General features: G+C 32.8%; 1 pseudogene; it reads left to right on the top strand.

The window, feature by feature from the left end:
* Positions 1-804: 804 nt before the first annotated feature.
* On the top strand, positions 805-5,362 carry LOC144221874 (ATP-dependent RNA helicase DDX3X-like; annotated as a pseudogene).
* Positions 5,363-18,758: the final 13,396 nt, after the last annotated feature.

The following is an 18,758-nucleotide window of genomic DNA, read 5'->3' as shown; positions in this document are numbered from 1 at the left end:
CTACAAGACAGACAAAATTTCTGTCTCATAACTTAGAGCTTACCAATGGACAGTTGAAAAGACTTTTACTATTAACTATTTTAATTTTAGAGCTATAAGTCATTAAAAAGAGGCAAAACCTAAGTTTGCCATTGATGAATACCGATATATTGCTGAAATTTGGTATTTATATTATTTAATTGATTTCATAACAACCTTGTCAGGAAAAAAAAACAATTATTAAAGAATACTAGATAAAGATACTAAGAAACAAATTAAAGATGTAATTTTCTATAAGCAACCTATAAGGCAAATGAGACTTCAAATCTCAAAGCCTCTAGTTTTTTTTTAGTATAAGCAGATGCTATGATCTGAATGTTTTTATCCCCCCAAATTCATATGTTGAATCCTAACCCCCAAAGGTGATGGTTTTAGTAGGTGGGACCTCTCAGAAATGGTTAAATCATGGAGATGGAACCCTGATGAATGGAGTTTATTGCCTTCTAAAAAGAAATTTCAAAAAGATTCCTGGTCCTTCCTGCCATGTGAGGACACAGCAAGAAGTCTTATTTGGCCACGATGGTGCCCATCTCAGACTTCTAGACTCCAGGAGAACTGTGAGAAATGGTTATCTAGTGTGTATACACTGTCCCGTCTGTGGCATTTTGTTATTGCAGCCTGAATGGACTAAAACAGTAGATGACTTGTATAAACTTCAGTAAATTGTTTTCACAGTATATAAAAATGAAGAGAGAAGGCAAAACCCTATATTACTTTATTATTTTTAACAATTAAATGTAATGAAATGGAATATGATAGCTCAGGATGGAGCTGGTTGATGGATATGACTGGGTAAGAAATTCCCTAGAATTACTTTGTTGCAAAGTTGTTTTTTTTTTCAGCATTGTATATTAATAATAAAAATCTAAATGATTCTGAATAGCCGTTACTGAAGAAATCAGATAGTTTCCTTTTATTTTTGAATGGAAGGAAATGATTAAAAGGATTAAGAAATCATAATTAAAAAAAAATGTACCTAGTGACATGGCTTTCAGTCATGGGGAAGTGAGGGAGTTAATAGTTTGACAATATGCAGATCTCTAGAGATTTCCTCATTGACCCCCTCCTACTTAGTGATGATAAGGGAACCAGTTGTCTTATTACTCACTGGGTTACAAATGCACGTATTTGAAGAGTATGTAGACTTTTATTGTCTCTGTTTTTTTTCCTTATTTTCCCTTTTTTTTGGCTAGTATGCTTGTTTGGGGATTATTTACAATTTGAGGAAGAAAAGTCCGAGGACCTAGATTTTCATATTTCTAATTTTCAGGGAACAAACTACTCAGATCAAGGGACCAAAGGCCTACTAATCTCTTGAAATTAAATCCCACACTACACAGTTTGGGGAATGCTTGCTCTCCATTTAAATAACCATAAGGAAAAATGTTTGGATATTTCGTTCGGGAGCTGAGGGCTCAGAATGTAAACTTAAGCTAAAGTATATATTGAAGGTTATGTCATTTGAACTTCTTTTCTAAAATTATATAAATATAGTTTGTTAATCTTCCAATTTTAGTAGTTACCAATTAGGGTATGTAAATATTCTGATAATTTATTTTTAATCATGCTATATTGAAGCATATAAAAATTAGAAAACATTGGTTCTCTAGTATGTACCACCATGTTCACTTTGCATTAATATTTTAAAGCAAGAAAAAAAGGAAAAGGAAGAGAAACAAGGCAGGAGGGTGGGGGAGAGGGAGGGAGAGAAGGAAGGAGTTTCCTGAACTAAAGTCTGATCTTCTTTTTCTCTATTTTCCTTTCTCAGAAGTCATCGATATGCTGAAAAAGCATATCTCTTTCCCATACTTAAACTTTCTTTACCAAGAATTCTTAAATTCTCACCAAACGCAAACTTCTAAGCATGTGTCTTGCTCTCTCCTTAAGCCTTTTGCTGCAATTATTCCTGGGAAATTTCTGAATATCTGAGAAAGAGAAGAAATTCATTTTCTGTTATTCAAAGGGTGTTGGTAGAGAGAAAATTTCACATAAGGTGGAGTTTGGAACAACTGTGTACTCAGAACAAAAAGAAGAAATCTTATGGTTATTTTCCTAGTTAATCCAGAAAGCATAATCATTGTGAAGCAGAGAAGGCTGAATTAAAGGAATTATAGTATCTATGTGAAACATCCCTTTATTATGCATTTTTATTAGCTGAAAGGAAGGGTGTATCTTGTAGACAAAATGCATTGACCTAGGAATCAGGTGTGTCGACATTTCTCAAATCTGTCATAGATAGCAAGCTTGACACAGGCAAGTCTGTTAACTTTTTCATCTCCATTTCTTCATGTATAAATTTATGGGCTAGGTATATATTTTTGTATGTATTTTACAGCTTGAAAATCATGTCATTATGAAGGCTTATATTGCATTATCCCTTATCAATTGCAAAGAAACTAAAAGTACAAAAAAGCATTGATTTACTTTATCGGTGCATAATCCAGAAAACATCACTAATAATCATTTATTTTGTATTAAGAATTGAATTATTTGCATTGTACCTTGGGACCTGAAAAATTCTATACATAGAACATGATTGTGGAAATCTATTAACATGTGGCATTTACACATGTTGCATTTTACATGTAATATTTAAAAGGAGGAGGGTGAAGAGTTTGCACAGCACCTGTCAACATTTAATCTTGAATATGTCAAGAAATATTAGCTATTACGTTTGTTTGAACAACATGTTCCCAAACCCATATAGTCATACTGGTTCTGTCTGTACATATTTGATATAAACCCATTTGTGATGAAAATTGGAATTCAGAGCAATCTCTAAAATTATAGCTTCGATTTTGTAGTGTTACCTTCAATCTCTAAAATTATAGCTTTGATTTTGTAATGTTACATTATGCTATTTGCAAACCATTAAGTGAATTCATAATTCAAGTATAGACCATTTATTACACTGTAACTCAGAATAGAATAAACAAACAAAAAACTTTTTTAAACAAAAAAGTTTAAAATCAGTCTTTTTGACTGAAATGTATAAAATAATGTTTAATCTAAAATGATAGCCTGATTAGAGATTTATCAGTTAAACAAATCTGAAGAGATGATTTTTAAATAATTTAAAATTCATACAGAAATTGTGTAACAACATTAAAGCATACCTATATCAAATAGTTTGCTCAGCCATGCATTGTAATCATTGAATAATAATGTCTTAAAACTTTTTTGAGTCATAAGTTGTTCAAAGATACTTCTTTCAAACATGGTTATATATATGGAGGCCTCATTTACTGAAACACCATTCTGCACATTGTAGAGAGTTGGGGAAGAAGATTCTGAGTTCTCTGTACTCTTCAGAAATGGATCCTGTGGTGGTATAAAATAAGCTCAGGCCAAACCAGTAGTTTGCTAATGCATATCCGAATTTTTCTGATAATTCAGCATGGAGGAGTTACAGCCTGCAAAGGGTGCTATATTCCTCCTCACTTAAGGAACAGAGAAGTTACTAAAAAAGTCTATGATAAAGACAGTTCATAGTTTGAGTAAAGGATGTGCATAACAGTTTTGAGGTTCATAATGACTCAAGATGAAAATCTCGTTTCTCAGTGATTGTGGAAGTGGATAAAGGGGAAGGTTTGTTGATCATGGACAAGGAGACTGATAGCACTGGCAGCCATCATTACAGAAGCGGCTCTGACAAATTTGAATATGGTGGAAACAGTTGCTGGTGTGACAAAGCAGATGAAGATGACTGATCAAATCCCCTACCACCACGCGAGTGTTTAGAACAGAAACTTTTCTTTCTGGAGATAAGACTGGAATTAACTTTGAGAAACATGACATTCCAATTGAGGCAACAGGCAACAATTGTCTCCCACATATTAGAAGTTTCAGTGATGTTGAGATGGGAGAAACCATCATGGGAAACAGTTTACTTGTTATCCTCACCTGACTCCAGTGCAGAGGGATGCTATTCTTAGTATCAAAGAGAAAAGATATTTGATGGCTTGTACCCAAACAGTGTCTGTAGAAACTGCAGTATTTCTCTTGCCCTTCTTGAGTCAGATATATTCTGATGGCCCAGTAAGAACTTTGAGAGCCCTAAAAAAAAAGTAAAAGGTTTGGAAGCTGCAAAAACAAATAAAAAGCACAAATAACAAAACAGTAAACAAACAAAAAAAACCCATCCAGTTTTCTTGGTATTAGTACCAGAGAGAGAATTGGTAGTGCTGATCTATGAAAAAGCCAGATCTAGGGGTTTTATTTGGATTATTTCTAGTGGTGCCAATATTGGTCAGCAGACTTGAGACTTAGAACATGGATGCTACTTGTTAGTAGCCATTTCAGAGGCCTCATAGATGTAATGGAAAGAGGAAATTTTGGATTAAACTTCTGCAAATACCTGGTGTTGGATAAAGGTGATATGATGTTGGATATGGAGTTCAAAGCCCAAATATGTAGAATATTTGAACAAAATATAACAGCATCAAAGGAAGATCACCATACCATGATGTTTAGTGCTTCTTTCCCTAGGGAATTGAAGATGGTTGCTCATGATTTCTTTGATGAATATATCTTTCTGGCTATGGGAAGATTGGTTCTATCTCTGAGAATATCACATAGGAGTCAGGCAAATGGTAATTTGTGCTTGACTTTCAATAGGCAAGGATTCACTGACCCTTAGTGTTTGTGGAGACCAAAAAGGGATCCAGATTCTCTGGAGGATTTTTTATACAAGAAAGGATATGTTTGTATCAGTATGCATGAAAACAGTCTTAGAGAGACAGAGAAGAGGTCTTCACCTGTTCCTCTCAGGAAAAAAATCCAATTCTAATGGCTATATCAAAAATATCAAGAAGATTGGATGTTTAAAATATGAAACAACTTTTCAGTTTTGACTTGCCAATGATGTTAAAGAAATGTACATCACATTGGCTTTGCAGACTGCATATGAAAACTGCTACCTTATTCTCTTAGTGAGAGAAACATAAATATTACCATATAGTCTCTATATTGTAGAGACTATACAGGTATGGTCATCCTGGTTAGAAATATGGCATATGAACCCCACGGCAAGGGTAGGAGTTGTGTATATTTCAGGAGTCATAGATTCAGTGGAGAATTTGGTGCCAGAGACCATCAACATAGTACTGGCACCAGGAATTCCAGCTTCTGTAGTAACTATGCACGGGAGCAGGTGCCACGGTGGTAGCAACTCTCTACAGCAGCAGAGAGTTTGGTAGAGATGGTTATGGAGGTTTTTGCAGTAGTGAGGATTGGAGGAAATTACAACTCCCAAAGGGTTGAGTCAGGAGTTGTCATGAGACCATTGAATCTGCTTTGCAGATCACTCTGCCCAACAAACTAATAAGGAAACCACATGTAACATAGCCAGACAATACCTGTATAGCCTCAAGAACTCACAACAAATTACCAACTATGATATTCCACTGATTTTTTTAAATGAACTAAAGTTCACAAGAAGAGCTGAAAGGTCACACTCAGCTGAAAGAGCTGAGATGGAATCAGAAGCCCTCTTCAGAGACAGTGTGAAGACTTCAATTGCTATTGTTTCGATTAACCGCTTTCCTGCCTAACCCATCCCAAACTACATTTATAATTTTGTAACAGGATCATTTGTTTCTTAATGTACTGTGCCTTTAACTTTGGACAACTTTTTATTTTGATGTCCTGTTGGTTTGGTAATACTCAAGATATCACTTGTTTTGACAAAATAAATTGATTGAACATGGGCTAAAAAAAAAAAAAATCTGTGCTTTTTAAAACAAGCACACATTTACAAACAAAACTCAATTCCTTATTTAAGTATTTCAGGAGTAGACTGACTTTATTATAGTAAAACTCTCTCCAAAGGCTATTTGACTTCCCCAATATGTCATTACAGAGAACAGGAGATATATGTTTTCCAGATTAAAATATCGTAATGTCAATGCCATCCTTTCTCCTTAATGTAAGAATGTGTTTTGGCTTATGATTGTAAGGAGACATGATTCTAATGAAGTAAATGTCAGACATACGGGTATGTGGAAAATTACTAGAGAGACTCAGTGTGTCCTGATGAATCTATCGAGTACAGGAAAATTAAACAGTACCTGATTACTGTTTGCTAAGACTGTGCTCATCTGTGCACACATTTAATTTATGGTTTTAATTTACCTTTAATGTAAAATATAACTTCCAAGATTTTAATATATCACTTATTCTTAATAAATCTGTCATGAATGTGAGTTAGTCTTATACAATTTTTAGAGGCAATCATGGAATCTAAGAAAAATTTAACTAAATCATAGATTTTAATGTTTGCTATATATAAAAAATATGCCTGCAATAATACTTCAGTATTTAGTAGTGAGATTTGCACTGAATGGAAAAAAAAGCCAAACATTAAAAAAAAACTCCATCCTTTAGAATTTTCTATATTAGCATATTTTAGTAAGGTAGGACATACGACTCTTGAAATGGCTAATCTTCTGGATATTCAATTTCAAGTGATTGGTGTTTACAAAAAAGAGCTCAAGGAGCATAATCTAGGAGGATGAAAAGAAATGAGATGCTATTGTGAGACTCAAGGACACAAGTTAAAAACTCTTAATCATGAGCTAGAAGTTCACCGATGTCTGCTTATTCTGATCACATAAGCCATGTTATCCACATTTAGAGCTATTAATGATTTCCAAAAATCCTTCCTTAAGGATGGCACTTCAAAAATATTTTATTTTTAGTTTGTACTTTAGGTATTTAACAAAATACTCCACAAAGTGTAAGTTAAGAAAAAAAGAAAAGAAAAGAGAGAAAGAGGAAGAGAGAAAGCCTTGTGCACAGTGGTCAGTATGTGTTTCTGGTTTAAGTTGCTTCTCTGTCATGAATAAGATTAGAAATGTAATTTTTTTACTCAGCTTTTATTTTTTATTTATCAGTCAAGCATGTCTGGGATATACACCACATCATTTTTTCTGCTGAAATATGTCCTTTTCTTGGTTCATATTAGAAAGCAAACATATAATTTCCATTACAGGATGATGGGAAGTGGGAAATATAAAATTGAAAACTCTTTTTATACTTATTTTCTTTTCAGTTGGAATAGAAAATATGTCTACAGAACCTTGACTTAATTGCAGTACTAAAAGAAAAAAATCTGAGTTAGTGCTGAAGGCCTAGGAGAAGGTCATAGGTAAATTCCACCACCTGACTGAGTGCAGAGGGCTGGCCAGCACTGGCACTCAGCACAGGTTGAAGTTAAGTTGACCAAATGCATTACAAGCTACACTTTAGTAATAAATCTGGTAAACTTTGTTACATGAAGTTAGGACATAAATGTTTCCCTAATAATTATCATGCAGTGTTAGGTAAACCCAAAAAGTAGTAATAGATGTAAAAATAAATTCTTCCCAATTGTATGTATTTAATATATATGTTGCCAAAGTCATAAGCTTTCCTATGAATCTGAAAGGTCAATAGACCTTACTTGTTGAATTGTGACTGAATGAATTATATAACTATAAGCCTGAGAACACATTTTTCACTTACCAAGAAATAATTTAAAAATTAATAGAAACATATGAAGAATCAAAACTACTGAGGCATCTTATGAAGGGGCCGTATAGGGCTATAGATAAGGATACAGGCTATTTGAGTGTGAATCTTAGCTCTTTTTTGATTCTATATGAACTTGGACAAGTTGCATAATATTCTTCAGCTTCATTTCCTTATTTGCAAAAGGAAGATAATAATATCTACTTCACTAGATTATTGTAAAGATTATCAATTTCAGTTGTGTGAAGAGCTGAGAACAGAATCAAGTATTTTATAAATGTGTGGTAACAAGATATGACAAATCCGTTATTGCAGCAAATACATGAGGATTTTAAACAAATAATAGACCTAGTATTATTTAAGTGTATCATATATCAAAAGTTTTATAATGCAATATTATAAAGGTATTCTTTTCAAAGAGATTTCAAATGAAAGCAAAGAATTTCCTTAAGAAAATGTGATTTTTACTATGCAAAATAACTTAATAAAGTGTACTGAAAATTATTAGTCCAAAATAAAAAATAAATTAAAAAATATCTAACCTGATTCTATGAGCTTTATAATGAAATGATAAAATTGATAGTGCTATATTTACCAAATTAAAAAAGGTAGCAGTACTAAAAATTATGATACTCAGAATGATACTACACTATAAAATCAGTAATTTTGATTACAAAGGAACTTAGCTTGTAGACAGGTAAATAAATTATCGATTTTGAAGACTTTTACATGTATCAAAAAATTAACAATAAAATTTAAGAACTACATCCTACAAACACATAACAACACATGACCATATGAGCATGCCAATTCAGTGTTAAGACTCCATTACCTACTCAGATATTTGAGTCTACAGTTGCATCAGGCATAGTTCATTAAAATACATGTTCCAAGAATGAAGGCTTTATGCTGAAAAGATGTCATTTTTCCCAATTGATGTAAGCATACAGTAAAATCACTATCAAAATCATAAAAAAAATACATAGGCAGACTATATCAGACTGTTATACTGGGAAAATGTAACACTCTGTCATGAGTAATGCGAAAAAAAAAACATTCATTAATTTAATCTGATTGAAATGTTCCTCAATTTTGGTAAACAAGGATCTGAAGAAATTTTTAAACATCATCTGTATTAGCATTTCTACTCATAGAGAGAATGATTATTTCATTCCAGTAAGGATACTGGTAGACCGAAGAACTATAGAACATGAAGTTAAACTGTTGAACTCACAAGATACACATGAATTTTGGCTCAAGTATCACTGAGTGATGGTTTTAACTTATATCTCAAGGTAAGGAAGCTTCAAGTAAAATTAGATCTAGACATTATTTAAAATTTTTTTTAATGTTTATTTTTGAGAGAGAGAAAGAGAGAGAGAGAGAGAGAATGAGCAGGGGAGGGGCAGAGAGAGGGAGACACAGAATCTGAAGTAGGCTCCAGGCTCTGAGCTGTCAGCACAGTGTAGGAACAGTGAGATCATGACCTGAGTTGAATCAGACTATTAAATGACTGAGCCACCCAGGAGCCCCTAGGCACTATTAATTCAAAATGATAAGGTGATGTAGTTTTATTCTAAAATGTCAGCTAATCAGAAATATGCGTGACTAGGGTATTTTCACCATTAATCAACTGTACATCTTCATATAAACATTAAGTCCTTAAAAAATTAATGTTACTTATCAGAAATAAATCAATTTATTGAAATAAAAATATGTGTTTTTGCTTCTACATTGTTAAAATTCTATTAAGATTTTCTGAAAGANGACCCTCCCCTGCTCACGCTGTCTCTCTCTCTCCTAGAAATAAATAAAAATATTTAAAAAAATAATAAAAATAAAAGTTAAAATTAATTGCAATAAAAAGTATATCTATCCAGAAAGCAGTTTTATACATACATACATATATATGAAACTAAATATCATATAATATTTAATTATCAGAATAACGGATTACTCCTTATATAATAAAGAGAAATATATCAAAATTTCCAAAAAAATCTATGTCAATGTCAAATATAGTTTAAGAGCAGGGAAATTAAGCACCCTATAATGATTGTCATAATGATTGTCATAACAAAAAAGGAAGAAAATTTTTCAGTATATTAAATTATGTATTATAAATTTAATCTGATAATCTAGAATTCAGTGATAATGGCAATAATACCTTCATAGATTATACACTATTTATTTACGGTTATATGAAACACAAACTTCCTAAAAATGTATATAAATACTCAACATATTGCATTTTATTGGGCTACAGAAACTTATAAAGTTTGAATATCCATTCAAATTAGAATAGTCCAAAGTAAAAGCCAGAATACATATTGATCTTAAGAAAATAGGGCGTTTACTAGTGCTTTCCCCATTGAAACAGAATTGGGGCCAAAGAAATGCCAAAAGTAACCCATTTTTATAAAGACAAGTTCAGTTGGAGTCAGGAGATTTTATTTGGATTAAAAGGTGATCACGGTATACTTCCTAAATTCCCAAGCTCTATAAAGCTGGCATGAAGGAGAAAAGGATAGAAGGCAGTATGGAAAAGTGGGAGACGCATATGCATCATCATTTTAGTCAGATCATGAGGCATGTAATGTCCACACTTTGGGGAGGAATATGTTTTTCCCTCCCATTAAACAAGCATATGTATGTGTGTGAGGATGGGTGTTCTCTAAAACAAGAAGAAAGGTCATTTGTCAGCTCGAATTCTGCTTAAGCAAAATGTTTACTGACCTCTCCTGTGCATCCCTACACAGTGGAGAAGAGAACTGGAGAGATATCTCAGAGCACTGTGTTTCTAACACAGAAAAGAGTGAGTTTTTCATTGGGCAAGTGGATCCCCAGAAATTAATAGAGGTTGAGTTTTTGTTATTTCCCAGGAGGATTGTCTGCCAGATTGTGAACACCAAGAGCATGAACTTGTGGATGCATGAGATAAAGGAGGTAAGGGTGGAGGAGGGCTAAATAGAACAGGGTCTCCATGGTAGGGAACTCCAGAGCCTTCCAAAAAACTCACGCATCAACTCTTTGAATCAGCAAACCCTCAACAGCTTGGACTTGTGCAACACAGAGGACATTAATGACCAACTAATGTTAACCATAGAATGAAAAAACAGCAAAGTAGAATAAAGCAAGTGTCAGTTGGGTAAAAAGATACTTGCTTTTCACCTTTCTTCTTTCTCCTCAATAAGATGGAAGAACCTATACTTGAAGAGGGAAAAGAGAAGGAGTGACTCAACGCTAACCAAAACTTCCTTTATCATTTGTACCAAGTAGAGTCATAGACAAAACATGAACTGGGGTATGGACTTTAAGAATGGGAAAAATTAAACCAGTTCATTCTTAACTAGATTGATCTTTAAAATATTCAAGTTGCTATAGAATTGTGGAATCTGCTGAAGGCATTGTTAATAGATAAACATGGTGACTTGACAGGTGGTGATTAAATTTAGCTAATGGAAAAAATAGCCCTCTGATTTGAGACTTCTTAATATACTAGCCACCATATTTAGAACATGCTGTAATATCTGTGTTCCTTCTAACAGAGCTCTATTTCTTTTCATGTACTGCAAAGACTTTAGGTATCTACCTCACTTAAAAAAATGTGTACACATATGAAAAAAGCCTCTATGCATTAAAGGAAGTAGTGAGATAAAAGCTTATAGGAATGAGACTCAATTAATCATTGTGTTTCTTCCATAGATATTGCAGAGATAAAAAAGTTATGCTCAATATCATTTCCCCACATTGCTTAAAAAATGGATAGGAGAGGGAAGTACATGAAATTTAATTCTGTATTTATGTTGAATAGAACACATAGAAGGGGACGCACCAAAAAAAAGTCTCCAAAAATATCTTTTCCTCCTTACTTAATCAGAATACTTAATGGCAAAGGAAAATAAATTTCACAAGTTTTTAAAAAGTTACCCTTTTAACTAAATTTATATTATCAATAAATGGTTTTCTCTTCAAGCAAGCACCCTCAATACAAATACAAAAAAAAAATTTTATGTCTAACACGTACAGCTTGTTTTCTTAAATGAGTCACCTAGAACATAAGTACTAGCATGTTACTAGGAAACATCATTTACTTTGATACGTTAACTCTACTTAAGAAAATCCACTGAATGCATAGCTAATTACTCAAAGGTAAGATTTTATTCTCTATTTCTATGAAGTATACTATTCAATAGGTAGGTAGGTACATAGACATAGTTTTTAGTGACAAGTATTATGTTTGAAATAAAAATATTTTTCTCAGTTAAATCTTAAGCATCAGTTTCTGAATACCAATCCTAAAATAAATTTTATTCCAATATAAGGTTTCATGAATAATGTCCAAGTTTGTGCAGTATTTTTAAGAACTATTTGTTGTAAATGTTAAAGAAATGATAAAAGGGGAAAGCTAGTTTAATATGATACAAATGTTTTCAGGTTTCTAATGGGACAGTATAATCATATATTTTTTAAATTGTTAATCTTTCATTTCATAGCATCAATTGAATCAATTTGTTAGCCTAGCACTTCTTCCCAGAGGTAAGGTGTTTAGGAGATAGCCTGGATTTTGTTTCTAAAAGGCTATTCCCTTTCAATAGTCTACAAAAGTGGGTTTCTAAAGAGACTATGAGGATTTGAGAGGCATGTTGGTGAGGGAGATAAAGGAAAATTCTAGAAAGAGAAAGAAAACATTTGAATCCTATTTCTCCTATTTCCATGCAAGAGTCTAAAGGTGGTAGCAAATTTCAAGTATTTTGTGGGATATGATGGTAGACTGTGTATCTGTGTCTCAATATGTGTGGCTTTTATTCACTCAGTTTGACAGGATACTTATTGGGCTCTTTCTAAATAAAGAGATGCATCCCAAATTTATTAACTCTAATCAATGCAGGTTATACTGAGTCACTTATTTCTAGGAAAGTAAACATATGTAGAATGTTAAGTATGTTAATACATAAATATTAAATATAAATTTTAACTGACAATGAAATAGTATTTACTCAGGTCAACACTAGTTATTAATTATTTTGACAAATAGCATTCAATTATTGCAATCTATACCTGTGCCTCAGTATTTAAAAACTAAACCACCTAACCCGTATTTTAAACTATGTCACAACATCTCACTCTACACACAGTCTCATATTTAGTAATATCAGCTATCCAGAGAATTGCCAGTAACTAGAAAGAAACACAAAGTAACTAGCAATTCTTAAGTAAGTCTTTACTTACAGGTCATTCACTCATAACCAATTTTCACACAATTTTAATTTGCTTGGCTAGCTGGATGCCAGTATTACAAGAAATTAGAGGCTAAAATTCACAAGTGGGCAAGGCAGATAAATAGAGGCACAATAAGAACACTGTTTAATTATGGAAGACTGACAGTGACAGCATAAAGTACCTGAAAGTGCAAATACAAATGACACTAATATATAACTTGATAGGAATAAATAAAAGCCTAACAAGGAACATAAAGGAAACAAAATAAATCAAATCCTAATGGAAATTTATTTTAGTTGTTTTTATGCTGTTCTTGTTAGTATAACAAGTCCAATTTCTACCTCTTGATTACCTTACAGGAATGTGCACACACATGTACATACACACACCTAACAGCACACTAATGTTCTGATTGTTGTCATACACATACATCAAAGCTCCTCTTGTTTATGTTGATTAAAGAAGAACAGTTTCTATCAAAGAAGTCTTAGCAACAAAGAGGAAGTATATAATTGTGAAAATATTTCATAGTGAATGTCACTTCAGTTATTATGATAAAGGCAAGTGTAAATGTTGAGGAGAAACTCTGAGGCAAAACTGCTTCAGACCCCAAGGGAGTCGGCCATTTTGCACACATCAGGCTGCCTAAGTCTGTATACTCTGGGAATACCAGGGTATAGAGACCATAATCAGGCAGGCTTATGTGGGAGAGTGGAAACACTCTAAGTGTGACTAAGTATCTTGCTAGGTTAAAACGAAAGAAGGATGGAAATGCCAAAAGATGACTGTAAACTCTTTTGTAGAATATACTATGTGTATGATTTGCAGAAATAACTAGCAACTGCTTTGGGAAGTGCTGACATCCAATTTAATTAACTTAGGGACTATCACTGCAGTAGGTATTTATGACTTACTTTCGTTCTTGAAGATGAAAGTTCTTCAGAAGATTCGTATCTGTACTACTATTTATGCCCAGATAAAGTCTGTAGTACCTTGCTGTCCTATGTTATGGTTGCTGTACACAGAGTTTTATGAATTTCAGCCAGAAATTTTCAGGCAAAGGGCCACATCTTATATTTTAAGAGAAATTATCCTCTGAAATCCTAACTCTACCTTACTTGGTGATCCCAGCTGGACCTCTTTTCACTTGAAATTCTAGCCTACAGCTCTAAGCAGTTTGGTCCTTGCTGATTCTCCCTGGGTCTCATGGCGACCCCTTTAGTCTTCTTGAATCAATAGTTCTTCTTAAGCAGGGAAAATAAAGCTCCGGGCCAAAATAAAATAGAAAGAGCAAAGAAAAAAAATAAAGAACTGGCACAGCTTTCTCTCATGTGATTCCTTTAACTTCATTCACTAAAGGCCACATACTCAGTTTTTTAAAGTCAGAGAATCATGTCGGGAAGGAGAAAATCAATACAATCTCCTTTTCATTGCAAGTTACGTATTATTCAACATTCTTCCAATGACTGTTTGTCTAGTTCATAAATACATTTTTTGTGGTGTTTTTATTATGCTGTAGTCTTTTCTCAGTATGCTTTCTTGTATGTCCATCATACTAATTGGTTCCCTCTACTATTCTAAAGACACAAGGGTGCTTTAGGTGGATTTGGGGCCAACTTGTGTTTTGTCTTCTATAATCATCTCATTTCTAAGATAGTTTTTATATTATAGTGGTATCGATTATTGCTGTAAATAAGTAACATACAGCCCAAAGCCATCTTATGATTGACAAAATATTTAAAATATGATATTTTAGAATTATTATGCATTGACATTAGTGTATACGAAATCGTGGGCTTGTAATTTTGGTGTCTTGGTTTAAGATAATGGCAATATAGTTTGAAGACAGGTAAGGTTTTATATTGTTAATAGAATGAACAGTATTTGGTAATAGATTAAGAATGGGATATACACAGAAAAGAATGTTTAGTTCTGGTTTAAGAAACTTGATAGAAAGTGTAGTGAAATCAGGTTGTAGGTGCTGGGACAAAGTTAGGTACTCAATTACATGAGAAAAATAGGCAATCAGTGCATGCATATTTAAAGCTTTGAAAGGTCTTGAAAGAAATACATGTTTGCCAAATGTTCCTGTAAAAGTGGCATTTCAAGTCACAGAGATAGATGAGCTTGCCTACAAAGAGAAAATGGACAGAAATGAGTAGATGTCCAGAATTTGGGCTCAATAACTGTTCCCTGNGCGAAAGTCGGACGCTTAACCGACTAAGCCACCCAGGTGCCCCGGAAATGCTGTCTTTTAAACATGATTCAGATTTGCAGGGTTTTCAGGTCAGATCACCTTAAGGAATCAATGTTCTGAGTTCTTACCATTTCAGGGAATTTGAATATTGCCATTTTCTTTTCAAAATAATGATCAGGTTGATTTCATACTATATCAATCAACACTTATTTCATCTTGCTTAAGTTTAGGTGTATCAGCTGCCATGAAACTATTTGTACTATTTAACACTCTTTTGTTTTTAGAGCATGTAATTATGAACAGAGAAACTATATTTGTTTATAGTGCTAGAATTTTAGATATTTTAAGATGTACTTAATTTAATATAAATACATTTATTATTTAATATAAAATAGATTTAATGGTAAAATTGTTTAAACTTTGCTATCAGCAGCAATTAGATAACTGGATACTATTTTATTTGGATGTTGAAGGGGTTTATTTAAAAATCCCCATAATAGGGCCACCTGGCTGGCTCAGTCGTTTAAGCATTCAACTTCGCGTCAGATCATGATCTCATGGCTTGTGAGTTTGAGCCCTGTGTTGGACACTGTGCTGTCAGCTCAAAGCCTAGAGCCTGCTTCAGATTCTGTCTCCCTCTCTCTCTCTGCCCCTCCCCTGTTTGCACTCTCTCTTTCTCTCACATAAACATTAAAAAAAAACTTTTAAAAATCCACATAATAAAAATTAAGAGAAATTTCCAGCAACATTCCATACTCTCCTCACAATTATGCTGAGAGATACTGAAAGATTGTCAGTAGTGAGTAAGAAGATAAACATACCCTTAAAATTTGAAGGGATGGTAATAACACAGGATAGACCCGGAGTGGAGGATATATTTATGTTATGTCTATTTTTCTTTTTTCTATTTTATATTGTCTGTTTTTCTCATGTAATTATCTACTCAATCCTAGCAGGATATGGAGTAGGTTATTAAACAGTCTCCTTTAGGAATGCAATGAAAGTTATTCCACAGTCTCTCTAGCTAGTTCCATGTCACTCACAGAAACTTGAAATCCTCAGCCTTTACTGGGAGTTCTGTTTAATTTTCATAGAATCATCTAAAATAAATATTCATGAAAATCAGAGTTCAGAAAGGAAGATATTTCCAAGGTTTTAATAGTGCAGGGATAAGAATGGGGATCAGATTTTAGTTTTCCATGTGTCCTTTTCCATTTTCTGTCATGAAAAAGGGGACTAATAAATGAGGCCCCAAGATTTAATTTTCTCTGTAGCAAAGGTAGTGTCATGTAATTCAGTGCTTTCTTGTACCAATATTTTACATTTAGCTTGTCATAGAATTTCCACAGTTAATTTTAGGAAGGCAAAAATTTAGATCAGAGTCAAATCCAAACTACAATTTTAAATAATCAACATTTTCTATTCTTCTGGTCCTACTTGCGTTTATCCCATTGGGTTTCATGGCCTTTATAATTTGCTTCTTGCTATTGGAGAGGGGAACAAACACTCCCAGACAGGACAAATCATATATCCACTGACTTCTAACATTTTAGACCATATTTGACTTTTTTTTTAATATTTAGGGATTCATCTATTTTATATATATCTGACTGAGAAACTTGTATGTGAAAAATTTAATTGAAAAGCAATAATTATTGTACATATTGCTCTGATGCAGGACATTCCGGAATATGGTAAAATGATAGTTTGTTACTTGGATACCATTTTAATAATATTTCTTATTTTATTTTTACAGCAAATAACTTTTTATGATTTAATTTGGAAAAAAGAGACCAATACAGGAAACATTGAAAATTGGCACTGTTGTAAAAAAGGTGAACATTTTACTAATCTTTTATCCCATGAAAGTGGTATCAGATTACATGATTAATAGAAGACTTCAAAAAAATTCTTCAAAATTTTTCAGTGGAGAAAGTCAATTCACAAAAGAAAGTCTTACTAATTAAAAATATGAATTATAGTTTAGCTATTTTGGATGTGCATATGGGGTGGGTAAGTCTCTGTATGCATATGTGTTTTCTAAATTTTGGCTGGTAGTAATAATTGTAATAAATGTACTATTAAAGAATGAGAAACACATGCAACTAAAACTGGAAATAAAATTAATAAAATTGGAAATGAGTGCTGTATTTAATATCTATATCATAAATTTTATTATTCTGAACTCTCCTAGAAGATTTAATTTGCACACATAATGTTACATATGCTACTGTTATATATATTTATATATATTTATCTGTTTAGCTTAATACCATTGAATAACCATGCACATATTATCTTGTGCTCTTCCATTTTCACTAGTTTGTTATTATTATCTTAAATAGTCATATTTTTAGGAATACAAATAATGAGTACACAGTACCAGAGCATGTTCCTCAGGGAAAAAAATACCTATTACCACAAAAATAAGTCTGTAAGTCTGTTGTTTTATTTGTAAATAGGTTTTATTCTATATGGATCACATCATAGAGGGCTTTTTTTTTTTTTAATATTTTTTATTTATTTCTAGGAGAGAGAGAGAGAGCGCGTGAGCAGAGGAGGGTCAGAGAGAGAGGGAGTCACAGACTGAAACAGTCTCCAGGCTCTGAGCTGGCAGTCAGCACAGAGCCCGATGCGGGGCTCGAACCCACGAACCGCGAGATCATAACCTAAGCGAAAGTCGGACGCTTAACCGACTAAGCCACCCAGGCGCCCCGTATAGAGGGCTTTTTAAAATAAGTCATAGTATGTACTAAAGAGGAGGAGTTATGTTTACCAAGTTAATTTTTTGTTTGAAATTCTTTCTAAAACTATGATTAAAAAACTGGAAGAATTAAAATTCCATATCCTAGAAAATNATTTTCATCTATCAAAATAAAAAATAACTCCTGTTATATATATAATATGTAGTATATTATATATTATATTAATATATATAATATATCATATCAACTATATATATTATATATAATAGAGAGATAATATAAATTTTTAAAATTTCCTAAGTTTATTCTACTCTTTAAGCACAATTATTTTTGTTTCATTTCATGAATTAAATTGATTCTTATCCATAATTCTCTTGCTGTTATAAAATCTCAGGTCATTAGGCTTTGTTTTAATTCACTTATATCCTGTGCTGTTTGGTATGCTAGTTCATTGTACTGAAATTTTGATCTTGACACATTTTAGAGAAGAACACAAGTCTTATTTTCAACCAATATTTCTGTTGGAATTATTGCTGGTTTAGAATTTTCAATAATATCTTTTCCACTCAATACTTTGAGACTGGTCTTCCATTTTTTTTTGACAATTTTCATTTTGAGGTCTGGCTAATTATTTCTTTGCTGTTCCCCTATTTCTCCATTTAAATGAGGACTTATTTTGTCTCTGTAATTCCCTACATTCATGAGGATATTTCTTCTTTTTAATAACTTTTTATAAATCTTGATTGGTAAATAGTGAACACTCTCTATTGCATATTAAGAATTTCCTATAGTTCAGGAAAAAAAGCGTCTTGTAACATATCTTGAAACACTTTTTGAAAATTTTGTGTTAGCTCCTTAATTTATACTGCCTTGTATGTATGTCATTCATATGAAAAACATTTTCCACTTATTTTTTGTTGTTTATAGTTTGGAATTTGGTGGATTTTCTCAATACACATGTCTATACTGCCAAATTTGGGCTTCGCTTAGCCTAATGCTAATTTCATGTTTGACTGCAACATTTATGCTATTGTCCCTTTTTGCTTCCATTTTAGCCAGCTCTTTCTTTATCATCTTACTTTTCA

This window comes from Crocuta crocuta, unplaced genomic scaffold, assembly GCF_008692635.1.
Source record: "Crocuta crocuta isolate KB4526 unplaced genomic scaffold, BGI_CrCroc_1.0 scaffold376, whole genome shotgun sequence".
Classification (NCBI taxonomy): Eukaryota; Metazoa; Chordata; class Mammalia; order Carnivora; family Hyaenidae; genus Crocuta; species Crocuta crocuta.
Note: the sequence above shows the minus strand (reverse complement) of the source record. Positions and strands in the feature narration are given on the sequence as shown.